Below are 14,232 nucleotides of genomic sequence, written 5' to 3'. Positions count from 1 at the left end.
CCATCCTTTTGCCACATTCTCTATCCATTTGCCACATTCTCTATCCATCTACCACATTCGCAACCCTTCTTTACACATTGTCAGATACTGCATTGGTTAGATAATGAATAAAGCTCACTCTACACTATCCTATCAAACACACCCAGGATAGGTACAGCACGAATTAAATATACAGTAAATCTGTGCCAAAGGAACTGTACCCCAGTGAGAGTCAGTGCCAGAGGAAACTACAGCATGGGATAGATACAGAATAAATCTCCCTCTACACTGTTCTGAACAATCCCAGGGCAGGTAAAGCACGGTATAGATGATCATAGCCGGTCCCTCGAACGAGGATGATTTGCTTCCACATGAGTTCACAGATGTTTCAATGAGGGACCCAATGTTCCAGTCCTGACCTTCAATTGAGGAGGTGGAAGATGCCTATGGGTGGATTGTTTTTAACGTGTGGTGACTGTTGCACACCAGCCACGACACGGGCATAACAGAGCTAGGTTTGGTCCAGTGGCAAGGGTTAATCAGGATTACTGGAGACCTGTTTTGCTGTACGGAGCTAGTGTGCACAAATATAACAGTGTGGGCTGGTCCGTGCTGCCCCTGGGCTCTCGCCTCTTTTGCGCCCGGTACTCTCATTCGCTGCACCTCCGCCACGATCTCTCGCCACTCCTCCACCACAAACATTCGCTTCACCTCCAGCACGATTCCTCTCCGCTCCTCCTCAAAAAAAACACTCGCTGCACCTCTGCCACGATCTCCTGCCCCATCTCTGCACCAAACATTCGCTGACCCTCCATCAAGATCACCCACCAAATCTCAGGCATGCTCCCTCATCACTCCTCTGCCCCGATCACTCGTCACAAGTCTAGCACAACCTTCCATGTTCCTCTGCTGTACCAGGGCCCTGCCGATGCTCCTGCTCACGCTCCAAATGGAAATCTGGGCCCTGATGATGTCACCCAGTCATCTACCTCGAAGCCGTCACACATTTATGTCAGCTCACACTGAAGCTGCAGTGGCTCACTCCTGCTCTTTTTACAGCCCCAACCTGTGGAGATGTTCTCTCGCAGGTTGGGGTGGCCCATGATGTGATACATGGGTTAGATACAGTGTAGAGCTACCGCTACTCTACTCTGCCACATTAAATACTCTCAGGTGAAGTACAGCACGGTTTAAACAGAGAGTAAAACTCTCACTACACGGTCCCATTAAACAATCCCAGGGCAGGTACAGCATAAGTTATATCCAGAATAAAGCTCCCTCAACATTGTCGCAACAAACAGACGAGGGCCGGTACAGCACATATGGAGTACATGTCCCACAAACACTCCAGGGCAGGAACAGCATGGGATAAATACAGAGTAATTTCTCCCTCTACACTGTTCCAATAAAAAAATCCCAGGGCAGGTATAGCACAACTATTTTGTTGTTGATCTGTAAATCAAGTGCCTCCTGATTAAAGCTGGGGTGGGGGGCACTATAACCAACAAAATAAACCAATTAAACATTGGACAGTAAACTTAAATCAAATTAAAATTTGGTTGCTGGGGGTGATGATGCACTCCAGTCACTCTGGCTGAGGAGCTCCTCCCGTTGTCACAGTGCGCATTTCGTCCTCCAAGGGGTATAACAGATATGAGTAGGTACACAGTAAGGATCCCAATACACTGTCCCATCAAACTCTCCCAGGGCAGGTACAACATGGATTAAATACAGACCAAAGCTTCCGCTATACAGTTCCCAGGGCAAGTACAGTACAGTTTAGACATAGAGTACATCACCCTCTAACGTCCCAGGCATTCCAGGGCAGATACAGCATTTATTAGATATTGAGGCGATCTCACTCTATAATGTTCAACCAGACATTCCCAGGGCAGGTACAACACGGGTTAGATACAGAGGAAAGTTCCCTCTACACCGATCTATCAAAAATTCCCATCACAGGTACAGCACGGGTTAGATACAGAGTAAAACTCCCTCTACACTGTCCATCAAACACTCCTCGGGCACGTACAGCACTGGGTACAAACACTAGTTTATGTAGGTCAGAATGTGGGAGCAGTGCATTGGAATAGTCAAGTCCAGAAGTAAAAAAAGGCATGGATGAGGGCTTCAGCAGTGGATGAGCTGAGGCATGAGCGGAGATGGGCGATGTTACAGAGGTGGAAATAGGCATTCTTAGTTATTTTGTGGATATGTGGTCAAAAACTTATTTCAGGGTTAAGTATGTCACCAAGGTTGTGAACAGTCTGGTTCAGGCTCAGACAGAAGTTGGGGAGAGGGATGGAGTCGGTCACTCGGGAATGGAGCTTGTGGTAATGATGATTACAAATATCAGAATATTTCACAGGCTATCACATGCAAAATGTGTGGATCAGTTTTTAATATTCAATTGGTTTCAAAAACAGGTTAACTGATCTAGAAAGTAACGGATTTCAAATCTTATGCAAGACAGTTCAATAAAGGGGTGGTTCAAAAGATTTCAGCTGAGTTTAAAGTGGGATACTGCAGTTAAGTCTACTACAACCACAACTCATGTATGCAACTGGAACAAATTTGGGGCTTGATATGCTAGAAAGCGAACTAGATGAGAAGTGATATAAGTTAGATTAAGAAAAAGCCCGAAAAGGGAACAGTCTGTAACAGAACATCAATTAATCTCCTCTGATCATGGAGGAATCAAATATTCAACAAACTGTGTTTGAAAAAAAGATAATTTATTCAACATTTATAGAGGGTATTGATCTCCAGCTTTACAATCTATATTAACGACTTGGAAAAAGGGACTGAGTGTAACATAGCCAAGTTTGCTGATGATACAAAGATCAAAGGAAAAGCAATATGTGAGGAGGACACAACAAATCTGCAAAAGGACATAGACAGGCTAAGTGAGTGAGCAAAAATTTGGCAGATGGACTATAATGTTGGAAAGTGTGAGGTCATGCACTTTGCAGAAAAAATCAAAGCAACATATTATTTAAATGGCGAAAGATTGCAAAGTACCGCAGTACAGCGGGACCTGGGGGTACTTGTGCATGAAACGCAACAGCTATCTTGGCCTTTATTGCAAAAGGGATGGGGTATAAAAGCAGGGAAATCTTGCGACAGCTGTATGTGAAAACTGCGTGCAGTTTTGGTTTCCATATTTATGAAAGGATATACTTGTTTTGGAGGCAGCTCAGCGAAGGTTCACTCGGTTGATTCTGAGCATGAGGGTTTCACTTATGAGGAACGATTAAGTAGGTTGGGCCTCTACTCACTGGAATTCAGAAGAATGAAAGGTGATCTTATCAAAATGTATAAGATTATGAGGGGGCTTGATAAGGTGGATGCAGAGAGGATGTTTCCACTGATAATGGGGAGTCTAGGATTAGAGTGCATGATCTTAGAATAAGGGGCCGCCCATTTAAAATAGAGATGAGGAGAAATTTCTTCTCTGAGGGTTGTAAATCTATGGACTTCACTGCCTCAGAGAACTGTGGAAGCTGGGCCGTTGAATAAATTTAAGACAGAAATAGACAGTTTCCTAAACGATATGGGTATGGGGAGCGGGCAGGAAGTGGAGCTGAGTCCATGATCAGATCAGCCATGATCTTATTGAATGGCGGAGTAGGCTCGAGGGGCCATATGGCCTGCTCCTGTTGCTATTTCTTATGTTCTTATGTTGAGATAGAGGGGTTATTAAGATAACCAGAAAAAAACAAGAGCTGCCAGAATGAACGTGGTTCAGTGCCCAATGCAATCACAGTAAATCATAGAAACATAGAAACATGGAAAATAGGTGCAGGAGCAGGCCATTCAGCCCATCTAGCCTGCACCGCCATTCAATGAGTTCATGGCTGAACATGAAACTTCAGTACCCCCTTCCTGCTTTCTCGCCATAACCCTTGATCCCCCGAGTTGTAAGGACTTCATCTAACTCCCTTTTGAATATATTTAGTGAATTGGCCTCAACTACTTTCTGTGGTAGTTGAATGATGTTCTAATCTTTCTCCTCAGCCTATTTAAAACTCAGATGAGGAGGAATTTCTTCTCTCGGGGGGTTGTAAATCTGTGGAATTCTCTGCAGCAGAGAGCAGTGGAGTCTGGTTCATTGAATATATTAAGGTGGAGATAGCCAGATTTTTGAGCGATAAGGGAGTAAAGGGTTCTGGGCAGCAGGCAGGGAATGGAGCTGAGTCTATGATCAGACCAGCCATGACCTTATTGAATGGGGAGCAGGCCCGGGGGTCTGGGTGGCCCACTCCTGCTCCTATTTCTCATAGTCGTATGTACCCAGCATGCCCCGCGGGGGAGAATGAGCCGCACCCAGACTACAGGAGCTCAGTGCGCAGGCGCGATCTGGCTGTGTTTGGAGCATGCGCGGTGCGTGTAATGGCGGAGGTGACACGTTTTGTACAGGCTCCTAAGAAGTGTGCTTTTCAGCGGGACGGAGCGGAGTAATGGACCAGTGTGGAGCCAAGGAGGCTTCATGAACAACCGGTGCCCCCCACAAACCCGGAATAATAACCGGAATATCGGCGGTTGCAGCTTCGGGGCTTTCTCCCGGTCACAGGCCCAGGCTAACGGTGGCCATCTTGGTGCAGGAAGGCATGTTTACGCCGTCATTTTGATTCACTGAGCAGCACAGCGCGTGCGTGGCCATCTTCATGCAGGAAACAAAGTGAATGATGTCTGTGTCCCGAACTGAACCCAGCCAGAGTCAGTACCTTCAGGGGAGGGGAACCAGTGAGTGTAGAACTGAACCCAGCCAGAGTCAGTACCTTCAGGGGAAGGGAACCAGTGAGTGTAGAACTGAACCCAGCCAGAGTCAGTACCTTCAGGGGAGGGGAACCAGTGAGTGCAGAACTGAACCCAGCCAGAGTCAGTACCTTCAGGGGAAGGGAACCAGTGACTGTAGAACTGAACCCAGCCAGAGTCAGTACCTTCAGGGGAACGGAACCAATGTGTGTCGAACTGAACCCAGCCAGAGTCAGTACCTTCAGGGGAAGGGAACCAGTGACTGTAGAACTGAACCCAGTCAGAGTCAGCACCTTCAGAGGAGGTGGGGAACAGTGAGTGTAGAACTGAACCCAGCCACAGTCAGAACGTTCAGTGGAGGAGAGGGACGGGAACCATTGAATGTAGAACTGAAGCCAACCAGAATTGGTGTTGAAAACGGGGAGTGGAGGAGAAACAGGCCAGAAATGTGTGTTGATTTGTATTTCAGCACAGCAGGAGGGACAATGTGTGGGACAGGGATTTACAGCTTTGGAAGAACAAGAGAGGAAAGAATGTTCCATGGAAACTATATGTATCTATCCTGAATTTGTGTCTTGTACTGACAGTGATGAGTTTTGTTATCTCCTTTTACAGCGTATTAGAAGGGGAGATTTTCAGACAGGAAACACAAACCAAACATCGCGTCAAGATCTGACGGAGTCAATCGATTCATCAGGACCTGAATATCATCGGCCTTTGAAAGTGGAAGGAGAAATGTTTGTCTGTTCTGTCTGTGTAAAAAGATTTCAAATATCTGTGTGACTGGAAAAGCACCGAGACACACACACCCGAGTGAGTGTTCCAGGGCACTGCCTGTGGAAAGACCTTTAACCAGTTACACAGCCTGAAGAAACATCACACAATTCACAGCGGGGAGAAACTGTAAACGTGTTGTGTGTGTGGGCGAGGCTTCAACTGATCGTCCAACCGTCCAGAGTCACAAGGATACCCGCACCATGGAGAAACCGTGGAAATGTGTGGACTGTTGGAAGGGATTCAGATCACCATCTGTGCTGGAAATTCATCAACGCAGTCACACTGGGGAGAGGCCGTTCACCTGCCCTGTGTGTGGGAAGGGATTCACTGTATCATCCAGCCTGCTGACGCACCAGCGAGTTCACACTGGGGAAAGGCCGTTCACCTGCTCGGAGTGTGGGAAGGGATTCACTGCATCATCCGACCTGCTGAAACACCAGCGAGTTCACACTGGGGAGAGGCCGTTCACCTGCTCGGAGTGTGGGAAGGGATTCACTTGTTCATCCAACCTGCTGAAACACCAGCGAGTTCACACTGGGGAGAGGCCGTTCACCTGCTTTGAGTGTGCGAAGGGATTCACTTGTTCATCCCACCTGCTGACACACCAGCAAGTTCACACTGGGGAGAGACCATTCACCTGCTATGAGTGTGGGAAGGGATTCATTTGTTCATCCCACCTGCTGACACACCAGCGAGTTCACACTGGGGAGAGGCCATTCACCTGCTCCGAGTGTGGGAAGGGATTCACTCAGTCATCCATCCTGCTGACACACCAGCGAGTTCACACTGGGGAGAGGCCGTGCACCGACTCTGAGTGTGGGAAGGGATCCACTACATCATCCTACCTGCTGAAACACCATCGAGTTCACACTGGGGAGAGGCCATTCACCTGCTCTGAGTGCGGTAAGGGATTCACTCGGTCATCCCGCCTTCTGACACACCAGCGAGTTCACACTGGGGTGAGGCCGTTCACCTGCTCTGAGTGCGGGAAGGGATTCACTTGTTCATCCACGCTGCTGACACATCAGCGAGTTCACACTGGGGCGAGGCCATTCACTTGCTCTGAGTGTGGGAAGGGATTCACTCAGTCATCACACCTGCTGACACACCAGCGAGTACACACTGGGGAGAGGCCGTTCACCTGCTCTGAGTGCGGGAAGGGATTCACTACATCATCCACACTACTGAGACACCAGCGAGTTCACAAGTGACTGCAGGAGTTGGATTCTGTTGTTATTGAGGCTGTTAATCACATCCCGACTGAACCATGTTCATTCGGACAGTTGGGGTTTGTCTCTGCTGATGTTAATAACCATATAACTGGGCTGGACTTTAATATTCTGGATATATTGCTGATTGTGTTCTCGGGGCTGCAGTGTCCATTTAAGAAACACTGTGGGTTATCTTACCCCTTAATTCAGCAACTCTCAACGGAAATTTAGTTTGCAATAAAATTATGAACTTTTACTTTAATCCTAAATTGATCTTTGGTACAAAATCTACAATAGTGTGTGAAATTTTCCACTGAATATAATCTCCAATTGGAAATAGCTTGCTGACAATTCTTAATGAATTGCCTATTACACACAGTGGCCCCTCCATATCCACCAGAAAGAAGGGGAATGGGAATTGGTGGGGAATCAGTGTACCCAAATGTTGTCCTTCCCATCTGGGTGTATCAATCATCTCGGCACGAGAATGGAGACAAGTCCAGACCAAAACTGTGCGCAGTAGCCCAGGTGTGGTCTGACAGTTGTAGCAGTACTTCTCTACTTTTAGATTCCATCCCCTTTGCAATAAAGGCCAGCATTCAGTTTGCCTTCCTGATTAATGCTGTACCTGCATGCAAACTTTTTGAGTTTCATGTACAAGAATCCCCAGATCTCTCTGTATAACAGCATTTTATAATCGTCCACATCTAAATAATAATTTGCTTTTTTTTTCCTACCAAAGTAAATCACCTGATATTTTACCACATTATAGTCCATCTGCTAGACTTTTGCCCACTCATTGAACCTATCTATATCCCTTTGTAGATTCTTTTGCGTCCTCCTCACAACTTGCTTTCCCACCTATCTTTGTACCATCGGCAAATGTTACACTCGGTCCCTTCATTCAAATCATTAATATAAATTGTAATTAGTTGAGGCCACAGTACTTATCACTGCGGCACCCCACTAGTTACTGTTTGCCAACCTGAAAATGACCCATTTATCCGGACTGTCTGTTTTCTGTTAGTTTGGCAATCCCATATCCATGTTGATATATTACCCCCAAACCCGTGAGCTCTTAGCATGTGCATTAATATTTTGTGTGGCACCTTATTGAATGTTTTCTGGAAATCAAAATATACAACATCAAGTGATTCTCTCTTATCCACTCTGCTCGTTACATCCTCAAACAACTACAGCAAATTTGTCAAACATGATTTCCCTTTCACAAAACCATGCTAACTCTGCCTAACTGCAATATGATTTTCTAAATATCCTGCTAGTACTTCCTTCATAATGAACTCGAGTATTTTCCCACTGACAGATGATAAGTTAACTGATGTATAGTTTCCTGCTCTCTGTCTCCCTCCTTACTTGAATAGGGGTGTTACATTTGTAGTTTTCCAGTCCACTGGGATCTCTCCAGAATTCAGGGCATTTTGGTAGATTGCAACTAATGCATGCACTATCTCTGCAACTAATTATTTTAAGACCCAAGGATGCATGCCATTCGGTCCAGAGGACTTGTCCACCTTTAGTCACATTAGTTTGATTAGCACTTTATCTGTAGTGATAGTGATTGTTTTAAGTCATCCCCCCCACTCCCCCTCCGCAATAGCTCCTTGATTATCAACTGTTGGTATGTTTTTAGTGTCCTCTACCGTGAAGCCTAATACAAAATATTCATTCAAAATCTCTTCCATTTCCGTGTTTCCCATTAGTAATTCTCCAATGTCATCCTCTAAGCGAGCAATGTTTACTTTAGATAATCATTTCCTTTTTATATCCTGGTAGAAGCTCTTACTGTTTGTTTTTATATTTCTTGCTAGTTTGCTCTCATCTGCTATCTTCTCTGTCTTTTTCATTTTTTAGTTGTCCTTTGCAAGTTTCTAAAAATTCCCAATCCTCTGGCCTTCCACTGTCCTTCACAACATTATATGCCTTTTTTTCCAATTTGATACCATCCTTTACTTCCATGACGACACTTGTTGCACACGTGATTGACCAGGACACGAGAAGTGTGGTTGTTCCACAACGACAGGGTTTCATCTGTTTCAACAGAAACAACTACACTGTGTTATTTCCAGAAATAATCCCCACTGTCTGGCCTGAATGAATCCATGTCACTACCAAATGCTGCAATGTTTCCTCCACCCCACAGAGTTCCATCTGTTTAAAGCCACGACAGAAATGTCCCATTTCCTCCTGGAGTTTGAGGGACATCAGCTTTAACAATGGGGCAGAGTTTCAGCCAATGAGCGAGATCCAGACCCAGCCCTGCCCACTGGGGGGCTGCAAGTCCCACCTCTCGCACACTGCAATTGCTTGGAGGATCAACCGCCTGCCTGGTCCTCCAGCCCCGCCCCCACTCTCCCTATTGGTCGGGAGCTGCCGTCAATCAGCCGGGCAGTGTGAGCTGAGCATGCACAGTGGGTGAGTCAGCAGGTGAGAGACAGGCGGAGGGAGGGAGCGGGTTAATAAAGAACGCGCTTATTTGTACTGCCAAAATGGCCGCCACGCCGCACCATTTGTCTATGATTGGTCCCTTGGAGGATAAGCCACACCCTGAGATTTCACTGGAATGTGTAACTGGAACCGCCCATCCCAAGGTCTCACTGACTTTGCAAATTGTAACTTGATCCACTTTGAATTCCTGAAGTGACAGAGGACAGAGCTCCCCATAAGATAGCAAGGGCCAGCCAAAGTACCTTGCCCCCATCCCAGTGCATGCCTCCCCCAGCCGAAGTGCTTTACCCCAGTCCCAATACATGCCTCCCCCAGCTGAAGTGCTTTACCCCAGTCCCAAGATCTGCCTCCCCCAGCTGAAGTGCTTTACCCCAGTCCCAATACATGCCTCCCCCAGCCGAAGTGCTTTACCCCAGTCCAATACATGCCTCCCCCAGCCGAAGTGCTTTACCCCAGTCCCAAGATCAGCCTCCCCCAGCAGAAGGGCTTTACCCCAGTCCCAGTGCATGCCTCCCCCAGCCGAAGTACATTACCCCAGTCCCAGTGCATGCCTCCCCCAGTCAAAATGCATTACCCCCATCCCAGTGCATACCTCCCCCAGCTGAAGTACTTTACCCCAGTCCCAATACAAGCCTCCCCAGCAGAAGGGCTTTACCCCAGTCCCAAGATATGCCTCCCCCAGCTGAATGTCTTACCCCAGTACCACTGCATGCCTCACCCAGCAGTAGTGCCCGACACTAGTCCCATTGCATTTCTCCTCCCGCCGAAGTATCTTACCACCGTCCAAGTATATGCCTCCCACAGCCAAAGTGCCTTACCCAAGTACCAGTATAAGCCTCCCCCAGCCGAAGTGCCTTACCCTAGTCCTAGTCGATGCCTCCCCCAGGCAAAGTGCCTTACCCCAGTTCCAGTATATGCCTCCCCCAGCCGAAGGGCCTTACCAAAGTTCAAGTGCATGCCTCCCCCAGCCGAAGTGCCTTACCCCAGTCACAGTGCATGCCTCCCCCAGCCAAAGTGCCTTACCCTAGTCCTATTGCATTTCTCTTTCATCCGAAGTGTCTTACCACCGTCCCAATATATGCCTCCCACTGCTGAAGTGTCGTACCCCAGTCCCAGTGTATCACTCCCCCAGCTGAAGTGCCTTACCAAAGTTCAAGTGCATGCCTCCCACAGCCGAAGTGCCTTACCCCAATAACAGTGCATGCCTCCCCCAGTCCCAGTATATGCCTCCCCCAGCCGAAGGGCCTTACCAAAGTTCAAGTGCATGCCTCCCCCAGCCGAAGTGCCTTACCCCAGTCACAGTACATGCCTCCCCCAACCAAAGTGCCTTACCCCAATCAGAGTGCATGCGTCCCCCAGCCAAAATGCCTTACCCCAGTCCCAGTGCAGGCCTCCCTCAGCCAAAGTGCCTTACCCTAGTCCTATTGCATTTCTCCCTCATCCGAAGTGTCTTACCACCGTCCCAACATATGCCTCCCACTGCTGAAGTGCCTTACCCCAGTCCCAGTGTATCACCCCCCCAGCTGAAGTGCCTTACCAAAGTTCAAGTGCATGCCTCCCCCAGCCGAAGTGCCTTACCCCAGTCACAGTGCATGTCTCCCCCAGCCGAAGGGCCTCACCAAAGTTCAAGTGCATGCCTCCCCCAGCCGAAGTGCCTTACCCCAGTCACAGTGCATGCGTCCCCCAGCCAAAATGCCTTACCCCAGTCCCAGTGCAGGCCTCCCCCAGCCAAAGTGCCTTACCCTAGTCCTATTGCATTTCTCCCCCAGCTGAAGTGCCTTCGCCCAGTCCTAGTGCACCTGCCCCCAGCCAAAGTGCCTTACCCAAGTCCGAGTGCAGGCCTCCCCCAGCCGAAGTGCCCTACCCTCGTCCCATTGCATTTCTCTCCCTGCCGAAGTGTCTTACCACTGTCCCAGTATATGCCTCCCCCAGCCAAAGTGCCTTACTCCAGTCACAGTATATGCCTCCCCCAGCCAAAGTGCCTTACCCCAGTCCCAGTATATGCCTCCCCCAGCCAAAGTGCCTTACCCCAGTCACAGTATATGCCTCCCCCAGCCGAAGTGCCTTACCCCAGTCCCAGTGCAGGCCTCCCCCACTCGAAGTGGCTTAATCCAGTCCCATTGCATTTCTCGCTCATCCGAATTGTCTTACCCCAGTCCCAGTATATGCCTCCCCCAGCTGAAGTGCGTTACACCATTCCCAGTGAAAGCCACCCCAGCCGAATTGCCTTACCCCAGTCCCAGTTTATCCCTCCCTCAGTTGAAGTGCCTTACCGCAGTCCCAGTGTTAGCATCCCCCAGTTGAAGTACCTTACACAAGTCCCAGGTATCCCTCCCCCAGTTGAAGTGCGTTACCCGAGTCGCAGTGTATCCCTCCCCAGATGAAGTGCCTTACCCCAGTCCCAGTGCATGCCTCTCCCAGTTGAATTGCCTAACCACAGTCCCAGTGCATGCCTCCACCAGTTGAAGTGCCTTACTCCAGTTCGAGTGCACACCTCTGCCAGCCGAAATCCCTTACACCCATGCCAGTGCATGCCTCTCCCAGCCAAAGTACCTTGTCCCAGTCCCAGTATCTGCCTCCACCAAGCGAAGTGCCTTAAACCAGTCGCAGTTTCTGCCTCCCCCAGCCGAAGTGCCTTACCCCAGTCCCAGTGCACAGCTCCCCACAACCGAAGTGCCTTGCCACAGTGTGAGTGCATGCCTCCCCCAGCCAAAGTATTTTACCCCAGTCGCACTGCATGCCTTGCCCAGCCGAAGTGCCTTACCCTAATCCCAGTATATGCCTTCCCCAGCTGAAGTGCCTTATCCCAGTCCCAGTGTATCCCTCCCCCAGTTGAAGTGCCTTAGCCCAGTCACAGTTTATGCCTCCCACAGTTGAAGTGTCTTACTCCAGTCCCAGTGTTAGCATCCCCCAGTTGAAGCACCTTACCCCAGTCCCAGTACATGCGCCTCCCAGCCGAAGTGCCTTACCAAAGTTCAAGTGCATGCCTCCCCCAGCTGTGGTGCCTTACCCCAGTCACAGTATGTGCCTCCCCCAGCCGAAGTGCCTTACCCCAGTCCCATTGCATGCGTCCCCCAGCCGAAGTGCCTTACCCATGTCACAACATATGCCTCCCCCAGCCGAAGTGCCTGATCCCAGTCACAGTGCATGCCTCCCCCAGCCGAAGTGCATTAATGCAGTCCAAGTGAATGACTCCCCCAGCCGACGTATCTTACCTCAGTCCCAGTTTAACCCTCCCCCAGTTGAAGTGCCTTACCCCAGTCCCAGTGCATGCCTCCCCCAGTTGAAGTGCCTTAGCCCAGTCCCAGTGTCTTCCTCCCCCAGTTGAAGTGCCTTATCCCAGTCCCAGTGTTAGCGTCCCCCAGTTGAAGTGCCTTACCACAGTCCCAGTGTATCCCCTCCACCCGTTGAAGTGCATTACCCCAGTCGCAATGTATCCCTCCCCGAGCCGATGTGCCTTATCCCAGTCCCACAGTATCCCTCCCCAGTTGAAGTGCCTTACCCCAGTCCCACAGTATCCCTCCCCAGTTGAAGTGCCTTACCCAAATCACAATATATGCCTCCCCCAGCTGAAGTAGCATTTCTCAGTGCAAATGCATGCCTCCGTCAGCCAAAGTGCCCTACCCCAGTCCCAGTGAATGCCTCCCCCAGCCAAAGTGCCTTAAACCAGTCCCAGTGCATGCCTCCCCCAGTTGAAGTACCTTACACAAGTTCCAGGTATCCCTCCCCCCGTTGAAGTGCGTTACCCTAGTCCCAGTGTATCCCTCCCCCATCCGAAGTGCCTAACCCCAGTGCATTCCTCCTCAGCCAAAGTGCCCTACCCCAATCCCAGTATATGCCTCCCCCAGCTGTAGTGCCTTACCTCAGTCCAAGTGTAACCCTCCCTCTGTTGGAGTGCCTTACCCCAGTCCGAGTGTGTGCCTCCCCCAGTTGAAGTACCTTGTTCCTGTCCCAATGTATCCCTCCCACATTTGAAGTGCCTTACCTCAGTCCCAGTGTATCCCTCCCCAGCAGAAGTGCCTTACCCCAGTCCCAGTGTAACCCTCCCCCAGTTGAAGTGCGTTACCCCAGTCCCACTGTATCCCTCCACCAGTTGAAATGCCTAACCACAGTCCCAGTGTATGCCTCCACCAGTTAAAGTGCCTTACTCCAGTCCGAGTGCACACCTCTGCCAGCCGAAGTCCCTTACACCCGTGCCAGTGCATGCCTCTCGCAGCCAAAATGCCTTGTCCCAGTCCCAGTATATGCCTCCACCAACCAAAGTGCCTTAAACCAGTCAAAGTTTATGCCAATCCCAGCCATAGTGCCTTACCCCAGTCCCAATGCACACCTCACCCAACCGAAGTACCCTACCCCAGTGCCAGTATATTCTCCACTAGCCGACGTGCCTTACCCTAGTCCCAGTGCATGCCTCCCCCAGTTGAAGTGCCTTAGCCCAGTCCCAGTTTATGCCTCCCCCATTTGAAGTGTATTATTCCAGACCCAGTGTAGCCCTCCCACAGTTGAAGTGCCTTTCCTCCAGTCCCAGGGAATCCCTCCCCCAGTTGAAGTGCCTTACCCCAGTCCCAGTGTATCCCTCCCCCAGTTGAAGTGCCTTATCCCAGTGCCAGTGTATCCCTCCCTTAGTTGAAGTGCCTTACCCCGGTCCAGTGTATCCCTGCCCCAGTTGAAGTGCCTTACCCCAGTCCCAGTATATGCGCCCCCAGCCTTAGTGCCTTACCCCAGTCCCAGGGTATCCCTCCCCAGCTGAAGTGCCTTGGCACTGTCCCGGTGTGAGCCTCCCGCAGTTGAAGTGCCTTATTCCAGATCCAGTGTATCCCTCCCACAGTTGAAGTGCCTTTCCTCCAGTTACAGTGTTTCGCTCCCCAGCCGAAGTGTCTTACTCCAGTCCCAGTGTATGCCTCCCCCAGTTGAAGTGCCTTACCCCAGTGCCAGTTTATCCCTCCCCCAGTTGAAGTGCCTTACCCCAGTCCCAGTATATGCCTCCCCCAGCCGTAGTGCCTTACCCCAGTCCCATGTGCATGCCTCCTCAGCCAAAGTG

General features: G+C 49.8%; 1 pseudogene; it reads left to right on the top strand.

The window, feature by feature from the left end:
* Positions 1-5,747: 5,747 nt before the first annotated feature.
* LOC139235483 (zinc finger protein 229-like) overlaps positions 5,748-14,232 on the top strand; it is a 60,109-nt pseudogene continuing 51,624 nt past the window's right edge.

This window comes from Pristiophorus japonicus, chromosome 23 (assembly GCF_044704955.1).
Source record: "Pristiophorus japonicus isolate sPriJap1 chromosome 23, sPriJap1.hap1, whole genome shotgun sequence".
In the NCBI taxonomy this organism is placed as follows: domain Eukaryota; kingdom Metazoa; phylum Chordata; class Chondrichthyes; family Pristiophoridae; genus Pristiophorus; species Pristiophorus japonicus.
This window is presented reverse-complemented; position numbering and strand designations above follow the sequence as displayed.